We start from the raw sequence: 12,982 nt of genomic DNA, 5'->3' as shown, positions 1-12,982 counted from the left end.
AGGCAGAGAGAAAACTCAAACAAAATATTAAAAAGAAGAAAGAGTCTGGGACAGAAAGTCCCAGCACAGAGAGAGCCAGCCACTCCTGACAAGCTAGACATTAAAACTGAGATATGGTTGCAGGAAGTAGGAGGGTATTGACTGAGGGGACCACCCCTTGAGGGTGGGATATGTTAAAGCTTTATTGTTAACATATTCTGTTGCCTAGCTACTCCTTCGGAGCAAAGTCTAATACCCCATATGTGCCGAATATGAAGAGGCGGCGACTGTCGGAGGACGTAAGAGAAAAATAGGGTTCTCCTCCGTTCAAAAAAACTGAACTGAACTGACAAAAAACGGATGTCAGAGGATGATCATCCAATGACATCTGTATTTACATAGAGATACATTATGTCCGTTTTTCATCCGCAAACAGATGGGATGAAAAACGGACATACGGAAGGCCCGTGTGAAAGAGTCCTTAAGCTCATTGACAGATGCAGTCCTCTTGATTAATATCAATTGGGTTATACTGCCCTCTACAGGAGTAGGACACTAGGCAGAAAAAAACGTTCTGGCCACACCCTGGGGGCAGTCCCAGGGGGTACATCTTCTCTCTCCCTGCTACAGGATGTTAGTTATGTCACAAAGCAGTGTCAGAGAATTCAACCCAACCCAACTCAAAATAGAAGGGCGGGTACTGCGTCTGTCAATGAGCTTAAGACATAAGGATTTTACGGTAAGTTCTTACAAAAGTCCAATTTTCTCTGTCGCTCATTGACAGACGCAGTCCTCTTGATTAATATCAATTGGGACGTCCCAAAGCAGTGCCACAAATGAGGGGTGAGATAACGGAAATCAAAATCCAATCTAGAAGGCCCAACCGGTGCCAACCAGAAGTTTTAAAGGCTCATCAGACAAAAGGATGAGACTCAACTGAAAACCCAACAGAAAAAAACCCTTGAGGCAGACCACCGGTCTTCCTCAAACAGCGGCCTGCAGAACCTTGTGGCCAAAAGAGGCATCCGCCGATGCCATCACATCAACTTTATAGAATTTTGCAAAGGTATGCACCGACGACCATGTAGCCGCCTTGCAAACCTGAAGCACTGACGCCTGATGGCGAAAGGCCCAGGAAGCACTAAGCGCCCGAGTGGAGTGCGCCTTAACAGGGAACGGAGGCTCCTGACCCTTAATAGAATAAGCCTGTACCACCGTCTGTCTGATCCATCTGGAGATAGTCGCGGCAGATGCAGGCAACCCCTTTTTAGGGCCATCCGTGATCACAAAAAGTGAATCTGTCTTACGAAACGAGTCCGTAGTATTCAAGTATACCCTGATCGCCCAAACCACATCCAAGGAATGCAACGCGAATTCCCGAGGATGAGTGGGCTTAGGACACAGGGAAGGCAATACAATGTCCTCATTCAAATGAAACTCTGAAACCACCTTAGGAAGGAAGGATGGATTCGGACGAAGAACCACCTTATCCCTATGAACCACCAGATATGGGGAACGACAGGATAATGCGGCCAGTTCTGACACCCTGCGTGCAGAAGTGATAGCCACCAAGAAGGCCACCTTCTGGGATAAAGTAAGCAAGGGAATCTCCCTGATATTTTCAAAGGGAGGTTTCTGAAGAACCGACAGCACCAAATTAAGATCCCAGGGCGGCAAGGGTGCGCGCACCGGCTGAGCCAGGTGCCGCACCCCCTGAATGAAACTCCGCACCAAGGAATGAGTAGCCAGAGGCTTCTGAAAGAAGATTGCTAACGCTGAAACCTGACCCTTGATGGTGCTCAAGGACAGTTTCTGCTCAACCCCCTTTTGCAGAAAAGCCAATATTCGGGCCACCGAGTAAGAACGTGAAGGGAACCCAAGGGATTCACACCACGCGATATAAGACTTCCATGTGCGATGATAGACTTTTCTGGAAGTTGTTTTCCTTGCTTTAATTAGAGTAGGAATAATTGAAGCTGACAACCCTTTGTCCTTCAGCACCTGGGTCTCAATAGCCAGGCCGTTCAAGCCAGCGATGGTAAAGCAGGATGGAAGATCGGTCCCTGAGACAGCAGATCATCCATGAGAGGAAGTCGGCAAGGAACGTCTGCGACCAGCCTGACCAGGTCGGCGTACCAGGCCCGACGAGGCCAGTCCGGAGCTACCAGCATAACTGGAATTCCCTCCGCCTCTATCCTGCGAAGAAGTTTCGGCAGCAACTTGAGAGGAGGGAAGGCATACAGTAGCTGATACTGCCCCCACGGGGCGACCAGTGCGTCTGCTAGAGGATCGCGGGAGCGAGCTACAAACCTCCGCACCTTCCTGTTGAGCCGAGATGCCAACAGATCCACATCCGGGGTGCCCCAACGAAAGCACAGTTGGTGGAATACCTCTGGATGAAGAGACCATTCCCCTTGATCCAGAATCTGACGGCTGAGATAATCTGCCTGCCAATTCTCCACCCCCGGAATGAATACCGCGGAGAGAGCTGGAACAAATCGTTCTGCCCAATGAAGAATGCTGGCCACTTCTATGGCCGCCAGAACACTCTTGGTGCCCCCTTGGTGATTGACGTAAGCCACGGCCGTGGCATTGTCCGGAACTAGGGTCTGCACGCGTTCGCAAGCCGGCTGCGGTGACCACTGGATCTCAGCATCCAGCCCGTCGCTCAGCTCCAGCATAATTGCTTGAATGTATCGCGGCTGACCCAGCACGGAGCTGGAATCTGCACGCGCTTGTAGGCCGGCTGGGGTGACCACTGGACCTCAACATCCAGCCCGTCGCCCAGATCCGGCATAATTGCTTGAAGATCTCACAGGAACAACTGGAGAAAAAAGCTAACTAAAAAGGATTTATCTAAAAAAATCTTGCCAGGACCAAAGATCCCAGCAAGGAACTTAGGTCCTTACTCCTGACTAGACAGAAAAAAAACTAACATCCTGTAGCAGGGAGAGAGAAGATGTACCCCCTGGGACTGCCCCCAGGGTGTGGCCAGAACGTTTTTTTTCTGCCTAGTGTCCTACTCCTGTAGAGGGCAGTATAACCCAATTGATATTAATCAAGAGGACTGCGTCTGTCAATGAGCGACAGAGAAAGTCTTTTTTTTTTTCTTTTAAACAATAAATGTGTTATACTTAACTGCCCTGTGCAATGGCTTTGCACAGAGTAGCCAGGATTCTCCTCTTCAGGTCCCTCTTCAGTGCTCCTATCCCTCCCTCCTGTTTAGTGCCACCAAAGCAAGAAGTTTGGTATGGAGGCACCCGAGCCACAGCTTCCTGTGTCCATTCAGACACTGAGCCATGACCCAGCCCCGTCCCCCCATTGGCTGACTGACTTTGATTGCGGCTGTCTCACTCAATGAGGTGGGGAGCCCCGGGCAGCCGAGACACTCATGCAACATCGCTGGACCTAGATGGGGCTCAGGTAAGTATTAGGGGGCTGCTGCTGCTTTTTGATCTTAATGCACTATGCATTAAGATAAAAAAAAAAAAAAAACTTCTGACTTTACAACCCCTATAAGTACTTTCAGCATTTGATTTAATTACTAAGTAGCTCCTCCATCTTTTAAACCTTGCCTATGTTCCAGTTTAAGCTGGTGCAGGTATCCCTGCCCCTGGTTTTCTATTTCAGGGCAGCTCATTTCTTTTGGAGCCACTCCTGAAGGCAGACTAGAGAGTTGTGTCTCTCTACACCACATATGTCAAAACACAAGGCCTGCAGGCCGAATGTCAAAACACAAGCCCTCCAGGCCATTTCATGTGGCCCTCGCACCCAGGGCTTTTTTTATGCTGGAATGTGGAGTAGATGCATAGTCTTACAGATACAACCGGCCCTTTGTGCTGATGCGGCCTGTGATAAAATTGGATTTTGACACCCCTGCCCTACACTGTGCATCAATAGAAACACTTGGCCTCATTCTAGGATGGCAAGGCCTGGTCCTCCCCTGTCCCTTATCGAGACTGCACTGTCCACTCTAAACTCTTTCCTGTGAAGACCAGAAGTAAAGGCAAGCAGCACTGAGAGAGCAGGCATCAGCAGAATTAAAAGTTGTAGGCTACAGGTGCAGGGGTAAGAAGTTTAACATGTTTTACTGGGGAATATTTATTTTATTGTGATCGGTGTGTTAAACTAGAAATGCACAGGGTTCAATACTAATTTAGGAATTTTCCACCTTTCCCTTGAATGGGCAAAGTTAAATCTTGACATCAAAGCAACAGGATACACCTTTATGGTCCTCAGCTTGAGCTGGACACAACTATTGTTCTCCTTGATTGCAGACAGTGCATGTCTAGAGGTTCAGAACATATCTGCAGTGCAATGTCAACACGGTCCCCCTAAGCATGTGGCCATCTCCCCTCTGCATCTGAGGTCTAAGAACATATTTAACATTTTGAAGAGAAGTTACAACATATTGCTATACTAACTATAAATTGCTTTTTAAATCCTAGGTTAAATAGTAGCTCATGAACAGAGCGCAAAGAAATCTCCTGTGCAATCGTTTTTTACTAAGACACTTTTCAGGCACTATGGAAAAGGAGGGTGATAAATCTTTCAAGTATGCAGTCAAGGCACAACTTTATCCTTCTTCCCTGCAGGACATAAGAATTTAGCAAGAGTGACAAAAGACAGTAATTTCGATTTGGCTCTGTGCATGGGGAAATGGGTGGCTTGTTCTTAATATAACATCAGTTAAAGAAAGGATCATGCAGACATGAACATCAAACCAATGGAAAAGTTACAAAGTCAAAGAAGAAAAAAAAATATGTGCAGCCTGAACAGATGCCAAGAACTTGCTGGAGCAAATTAGGTTTTCTTTGGAAAGCAGTCTGGGAAGTCAGCCAGAATAACTAACAGGAGGAGACGTATGAAATATGGAGATCCCTGGAGCAGAACAAGAGAACACGCCTCAGTAACGGGACGAAAGCAAGGAAAAGTAAGCTAGAAGCGAGACTCCTCTACACAAGCATTAGCTTAGCTCATGCTGAAGTCAAGATCAACATAACTCCAGGTCAACAAGATAAGTAAAGTGGTCTGCCTGCAAGTCTCTAAAGGTTACAGGAGAACTACAACAATATTATGCAGGCACGCGGCTGTACAATTCCAAATATAGAAATAATCTGGCCCCTTAAAACAGAATTTTAGCTTTCATTTAACCTTATATTGTATAGGTTTTTGTGGGCCAAGCCAGCTGCATAGTAATGTAATGGAGATTGTTCATTTGGGCCAGTTTGGCCCAAATGAAGCATTTAAAGTCAAACGAAAGCTGGAATTTTACTTTAAATGTGCGAGGTGTTTCGAGTAACGTGACCAGATTTTCAAAATTTAATCTGGGGACACCCTACAGCAGTGTGAGGTAGGGGTGGAGGAGGGGGTGGCGATAATAGTGGGCATGTGAAGAATGCCACACCAAATGTTTGTTTGCGATTAGATCGCACCCAGTGGGAGGAGCTTAAAGAGGTGTGGTTTAACAACACTTGCGCTTACTTTGCTCTGGGTCAAGAGTTCAGGCCCAAGTGTGCACTGCAGGTCACCATCATAAGCAAGTCAGCAAATAATCCATATTCTTGCTGCCTGCAGTGAAGTCTGCACAAGCCAAGAAGGGAGTAACTGGTATGGCCATGTCTTATTGACATGTGATGTCACCCCTTCCTCCTCCCGCTCCAGGCCAGTCACAGAAATGTTGTTACGATGGATGACCCTGCAGCTGCTACAGGCCAGGGATGCCATTATTAAAAGGGGGGGGGGGAAGCAGCGGTGGGCCGGGCCGCAGGTCCTTTTGGGGCCCAAGGAAGCCGGGCTACTTCTTGAGCGCGCCTCTCATCCAGCCTCTCTGCGGCCACCAGTTCATTTCAACCATCGGTACTGGGGGGGGGGGGGGCAGAAACATGAACGGGGAGGAGCTAAAGGAAACACCTCTGGCCTCCCTGCGGCCACACGGCAGCCAGCTAGGTTCAGCTGTTGGTGCCAAGAGGTGTAACCACGAAGCGGGAGGAGCTAGAGGAGGCAGCTGCTGCAGACACCACAGTCGGATTAGAGAGAACGTGAGTGCAGCCGCCGGCCCACCTGTGAGCCTATATAGGAGGAAGGAGCAGTAGAGGCGGCTGCATTTAGAAGAATAAAGCTCTGCAGGAGGGAGAGGAGGAGAAGCAGGCATTCTGAGGCTGCAGAAGGAACTATAGAGCTTGATTCTTCTAAATGTAGCTGCCTCTACTGCTCCTTCTGTCTCTCTACTGACCCCCCCCCCCCCCCCGTGCTCTCTGACCAGCTCCAATGCTCTCCCGCCCCCCACTGCTCTCCGACATCCCCCTGTGCTTTCCACGCCACCCCATGGTCTCTGACTTCTTCCCTGTGCTCTCTGCCCCCCCCCCCCATGCTCTTTTCCGGCACCCCAAGCCACCCGCAGCTCTGCCGGGTTCCCTCCTCTCCTCTCTCAGGTGGAGAGTGGGGAAGGGCCTGTTAACATGTCATGGGCTGCTCAGTCTAAAATGCCTGGGCCTATTTTTTGTCCCAGTCCGGGCCTGCCTGCAATGCACTAAAGTTTATTGTGAACCCCTCACCAAGGAACTTCAATTGTGGTCTTAGTAGATACCAATACGTGTCCCACTAAAGTTAAGTCCACAAGTGGGTTTGATTAATAAAAATTTGAGAAAATAAACTAGTCTATAGTAACCAATTAGGCATCATCTCTTATGCTTTGGCTAAATCAAAGCCTCGATTTGCTCACTGCCAGCAAGTTCTCTAGTTTTTCAAACCCACACCCCATAGTCTTTACAGAACAGCGGCAGCGAGACTAGTGAAGAGATGTGGTCAAGAGGAAAATTTAATCTGAAGGATCTTTTTAAACAGTTGCAACGAGGGGAGTTAGAGTGTATGTCAAGGTAAAGACAGGGGAAAGATCATCCCACATTGGGTTTTTACTGCCTTTCGGGGCTTCAATATAAAGATTTCCTCTCACTTTCGGTCCTGTCCTGTAATCCTCCAGGGTTGGACTTGGAAGAATTGAAAGGGAGCCATTCATAATTGTCCACAGAAAAACTGGTAAAGTGACTGACAGGCCAATTTTCAATATGATGGCACTGGTGGTTTTCAGTTTTCAACCGAATTCTCAATCCTAACTTAAATCCTCGTAAAAGTATAACAAAAAGGAAAAAAACTTTTTTTTTTTTTTACTTTTGGATAGAGTGGACAGGGATTAGAACACCGGGCAGTTTTAATCGCTGTGTGTGCCCCTGTTAAGGAGATTCACCCTCTCTGTGTGTCCTGTTACCGTTATCATTGAGAAATCTTCAAATAGGGACACTGGTTCTGGTGACCTGAGGGTCCCCAAGGAATTCCCCAAGTTTGCAGGGATTCCCTCTCACTTCCTGTTTGACTATGGGAAAGGGAGTAAATGGAAATCTCCACAATGTGACACAAATGGCGAAAAAAATCTGACAGGGGTTATAACCCTCCCTTTCGCTTTACAAAATGGAAAAAAAAAAATAAAAGTTTTGCTTATAGTTCTACTTTACCTTTAAACACCAAATCCCTCCCAAACATTTAAAAAGGACAGTAACCTAAAGTGTTACTAAACCCAGGAGCCTGCATTCACTATATCTGGTCTCCCACAGTATGCAGGACATGGAAATGCAATTATTTTAGTAAACTGCTAAATACCTTTTCTCATCAGAAGTTTATAGCAATCTTATAAATCCTTTCAGTGTCTAGTTAAAGCTTGTAGGAGGACTTTTCATTAAACTATATAAAGCTAAATGACCCCTGACCCTCTGTCTGGACAGTGCAGATCCCACGCACCCTCCCAAAAAAAAAAAAAAAAAACTCTAGCAATACGCACGGAGCATGTACAGAGTGCTCCAAAGGCTCTATCTTATCAGGAGATGGTTTGGGGACAGGGGAAGAAGGGGAAGATCAGAGATGACAAATCAAAAAGCTTTTTTTTTTTTTTCTTCTTACACATTGTGGAGAATTAACCCCTTAGGTTCCTGGTGGAGAATTAACCCCTTAGGTTCCTTGGGGAGTCTAACAAGCATGCATTACTGCATATACAGACTGATTTTACTGTTGTGGGTTTAGTAACAATTTAAAGCAGAATTTCACCCAAAAGGGGGAAGTCCCGCTTTTCTGCCTCATCCCCCTTATCAATTTTGGATACTTTTTTTGGGTAGGCAAGGGTACTTTTAATAACAGTTAGAATCTACAGTATTCACACCGCCAACTAATCTGCCATCAGCTCATTCCCTACTCTTACCTCTTGTAACACTTGCCCCACCCCATTAGATTGTAAGCTCTTCTGAGCAGGGCCCTCTAAATCCTCTGTATGTTAATATTGTAAAGCGCTGCGTAAATTGCTGGCACTATAGAAATCCTTATTAATAATAATAATAATATTCGTAGCGCTGCAGACTTTTTTTGTTTCATGTCGCCTGAAAATCCTCTTTAAAATGGTTCTAAAGGCTGGAGTTTTGTTTACCTTCCAGTAGTCTAGGTATGAAGGTAAAGAAAACCTTCTCTGTGCATGAGCCCCCCATCAAAACTTACCTGAGCCCCATTGCAATCCAGCGATGTGCACAAGAACCTCGGCTCTCCTGGGATTCTCTCTCAATGGCGGGAGCCATTGAGGGGACATGGCGAGCCATGGCTCTGTGTGAATGAACACGCAGAGCCGTGGCTCGGGAGCGAGCCTACTTGGAACTGAGCAAGAGAGGGGAGCCAGGAGCACCAGCGAGGGACCAGAGAAGAGGAGAATTGAGGCTGCTCTGTTCCAAACCACTGCACAGACATAAGGGGGACATTTGTGTGGTCCTATGGGGGTGAACACAGTGGCAACCTCAGCCCAGATTCCAACCAGGCCACGCCCTCAACCAGTTTCACTCAACCCCCGGAGCTTAGTCATGGGGTAAGTATGACATGTTTGGTATTAAAAAAAAAAAAAAAAAAAAAAGCCTTTAATATGACTTTAACCTGAAAAAATTAGTCCTCATTCACACTTTGAGTGTTTTTAGCTTGTTTCCCTACATCAGACTGCGCTCAATATGCAAAAACTCATTCTAATTGTTCCTGCTCACACCTGTATACTCAGTATTCCTACTCAAAAAAGTATATGAGCTTTTGTTTGAGTATGTAGTATTCAGGGGTTTATTTTTGGCCCCATATACTTAAAGAGAAGCCCCGGTAAATGTTCCATACGCTTGTTTTTGTGTCTGAAGGACTCTTCGTCTAAAACTTCTCTGCTCCCCTTGCCCAGCCCAGCACACAGAGCTTGTGTGTGGTTTTTCACTTTAAGTATGTTTACAGTACGGACTTGTTAGGCCAAGCTATTCACAGTACATAGGAACATTCACATCAGTCAATGCCCTTCAAGGGGCCCTATTCCTATTCCATGTAATCACACAAACTCTTTACAGCAAGTAAAACCTCCTCTTTTAGGGTCCCCCACTGGCACTCCTGGCTCCCCCTTCTGTCCGGTGCCCCCATAGGAATCCATTTCCCATTGGGGCACCCGAGCCCCTCTGCTGTGTCCATTGACAGACACAACGAGACTCATCACTAGCTTTGATTGACAGTACTGGGAGCCAATGGCTGCGGGCGCCCCAGCAATGTCAACAAGACCAGGAAGTGAGGAGAGAAGAGCTGCAGGTGTGCACAGCGCTGAATCAAATGAGGGCTCAGGGGGGACACAGATACCTAAACATTTTTTACCTTAATGCAAGGAATGCATGAAGGTTAAAAAACGTTTAGGCTTTACAACCACTTTAAGCACCTTGAAGAATCCCCAGAGAAACACCAACAATCCATGTAAACTGTGCCTCAGGTGAAATATAAATCTGCAACTCTGAGCTGCCAGCCAAGAGAGCTAACCGCTTAGTCACTGTGTGTTTCTTAGCGCATTATTTAACATCTTGCCGACCAGCCGCCGTAGTTTTACTGCAGCAGGTCGGCTGTTATGCGGGACAACGTACCTGTACGCCGTTTTTTTTTAGCAAATATCAGAGGCGCGCGTGCCGATTGGCTAGAGGAGCAGCCAATCTGCAGGTCACAATGTCCACTGGGCACCCACTATCGCTCCACATGGAGACAGAACGGCGGTCTGCCGATGTAAACACAGCAGACTGCTATTCTGTCAGTGATGAACACAGGGATCCAGTGTTCTCCTTAGGAACACAGGTCCCTGTGTTCATCCAGTGAGTACAACCCCCACACAGTTAGAAAGCACCCCTAGGCTCACATTTAACCCTTTGATCGCCCCTGCTATTAACCCCCTGCCAGTGTCATTTGTATAGTAACAGTGCATATTTTTAGCACTGATTACTGTAGTAATGTCACTGGTCTCCCTAAAAGTGTCAGTTAGGTGTCCGATCTGTGTGTCGAAATTTCGCAGTCCTGCAAAAAAAAAACCCCACACGCTGACTGCCATCGTTACTAGTAAAAAAAAAAAAAAAAAAAAGGACCGATCTTTCCCCTAGTTTGTAGATGCGATAACTTTTGCGCAATCGAATCAATATACACTTATTGGGATTTTCTTTAACTAAAAATATGTAGCAGAATACATATTGGCCTAAATTGATGAAAAAAAATTTTATTGGAAAGGTTTTATAGCGGAAAGGAAAAAAAAAAAAGTTTTCATAGATTTGTCGCTTTTATTTATATAGCGCTAAAAATGAAAAACCACAGGAGGTGATCAAATACCACCAAAAGAAAAAAAAACTGTATTTGTGGGAAAAAAAGGACATTAATTTTATTTTGGTACAGGGTGGCACGACCACGGAATTGTCAGTTAAAGTAATGCAGTGTCGTATCGCATAAAATGGCCTGGTCATTAAGGTGGTAAAACCTTGCAGTCCTTACTGATTAAAGCTGAAGTTTAATCTGCTTATATTTTGCCTTATTTGGTTCCTCTTTTCCCCTCAGCGTATGAAGCTTCTTTTTTTTTTTTTTTTTTTTTTTTTTGAGCCTGTTTTTATTACATACCTTATTTCAGACCCAGTGATGTCATTACTGGGACTATGTGTTTCTCTATGGAGTGCATGCAGATCATGGCTGCTGGGAAGAGTCAGTAGGGTGCTATGCATAGCTTCATGAAAACATGGCAGCATACTGCCTCAGTACAACTCTCAAGAGCCCTCAGCGCTAATGCAAGCAGTGGGTTCTTGGGAAGAGTTATACAAATATCCAAAATGGTCTAAATGGGTGGATGTCAGCCTGGAAAAGTGGACATACCTAGGCAAACTGCATTTGCACTGTAAAAACAAAAGAAACAGTGGGCGTCCCCATCTAAGTGTAGATTTATTTGAAGCAATAAAAAGAAGTTAAAATTGCACTCACATTGTATAAATGCATAGGAGTGCAATTTTAACTTTCTATGGTTTCAAATAAATCTACATTCAGACGGTGGCGTCTACGGTTTTTGTTTTGACTATGCAAATGCAGTCTGCCTAGGAATGCCCACTTTTCCGGGCTGACATCCATCCATTAAGACAATTTTGTTATTTGTATAACTATTCCCAAGAACCTACTGCTTGCATTAGCGTGCTGAGGGCTCTTGACAGTGCAAGAGTTCATATCCTAAACTCAAACATACAGAGGATCCTCAGCCATTTCAAGTGAATACATTCAATTTGGCATTAAGCACTTACAGTAATTTTACCACCCTAAACTCACCTTGTGGGTCTTCCATTTTGCATTGTGACTTTATCCACACTCTTAACCACCCTAGCTATCTTAGCGTCAAATGTTTTTTTTTTTTTTTTTTTTTTGTGCATTTGCATTGAGCCTGCCTTAGGTAGTGCCCATATAGGATGCTGCGTCTCCTTGGTTGAAACAATCAAAAGAATGAAAAGGATAAACCAGGAACAGCAGAGGTCTAGGTCAGGAGAAAGCAAAGTTTAGCCCTCCAGCTGTTGTGAAACTACAAGTCCCAAGAGGTATGCAAGATCCTGACTGCCACAAGCATGACAGGATTTTTTAGTTTCAACTCAGCTGGAGGGCTGAATGTTGCCTACCCCTGGGTTTGATGTCCTAAAGCCAGGAAATTAGGTGGGTTACATCTGACTTGCTGCAGCTTGTTAACGCACACCAAGACAGACTGTGCAGTGAAATCAGAGTAAGCAATTTCACTGCAGAAAAGTTGCCTGTACAGCATCATCTTTAAAGAATGTTGTGATGAGACCCTTGCTCGCTCGCTTCCGCTCTCCCGACACTCCTCTATTTCTAGTGAGTCAGCTTGCAGATCGCAACATCTGATGGTTCGGTCAACCAAGGATCCGGGATCAGAACTACAGCTATGTGCCGTCCGGAATCCATTAGAACAAACACCAAGCAAGCTGTATGTAAGTTCAAACAGGAAGACAATTTATTGGAAGAACACAGCACACTTTTATACAGAATTTGGAACATCCTTCCCCCAACAACCTCTTTCCCATTGGTCAATTTCACAGTACCTGCAGTTCCCCATAAGGTCCTCTCCAGCCATGCAAATGAGGGCTCGAAAATGAGTCAGCAGTGATTGGTCAGATAGCTTGACCAGAAGGACTGCCATGTGCAAGGAGACAGAAGCCCCAGGGGGCAATCAATGTACACAATAGTCAGACACAGAACAATGGTTCCCTAACGAGCCCTCAATACACATTACTCTGAGTGTCAATACATCCCTTAGTAGGCAACAGGTGAGGTCATTAGCACACCTGACAATAGGTGAATGGAAAGCCACCTCAGACAAAAAGCAACATTGTTAGCCAGCCCGTCTCCCCATTGAACTTCCTGGAATGACCATATTAGGAGTTGGACTTCCTGCTCAGAGACCTCATGGCAAAAGGGAACAAATTACCTTGCTGACAAATATGAAGCAATTCAACCCATCACCCATCTGTCCTTAAATTCCAGTGATGGTGAACACCATTTGTAGTAGTCCAAACCATTTTTCAGTGTTCACCACCCTCCTGGTCACCCTGCATCCATAACAGATGCAGGGTGATTTAAACATAAGAGAGCCCCATAAGGCTGGGCA

General features: G+C 45.8%; 1 protein-coding gene across 3 annotated transcripts in view; it reads right to left on the bottom strand.

Annotated features, from left to right (window-relative positions):
• Nucleotides 1–12,982, bottom strand: part of MYOF (myoferlin) — a 291,688-nt gene that overhangs the window by 178,663 nt on the left and 100,043 nt on the right. The window lies entirely within an intron of this gene.

This window comes from Pelophylax lessonae, assembly GCF_965119305.1.
Source record: "Pelophylax lessonae genome assembly, chromosome: 9".
NCBI classification, from domain to species: Eukaryota; Metazoa; Chordata; class Amphibia; order Anura; family Ranidae; genus Pelophylax; species Pelophylax lessonae.
The sequence above is the reverse complement of the archived record's forward strand: the minus strand, read 5'-3'. Positions and strand labels throughout refer to the sequence as shown.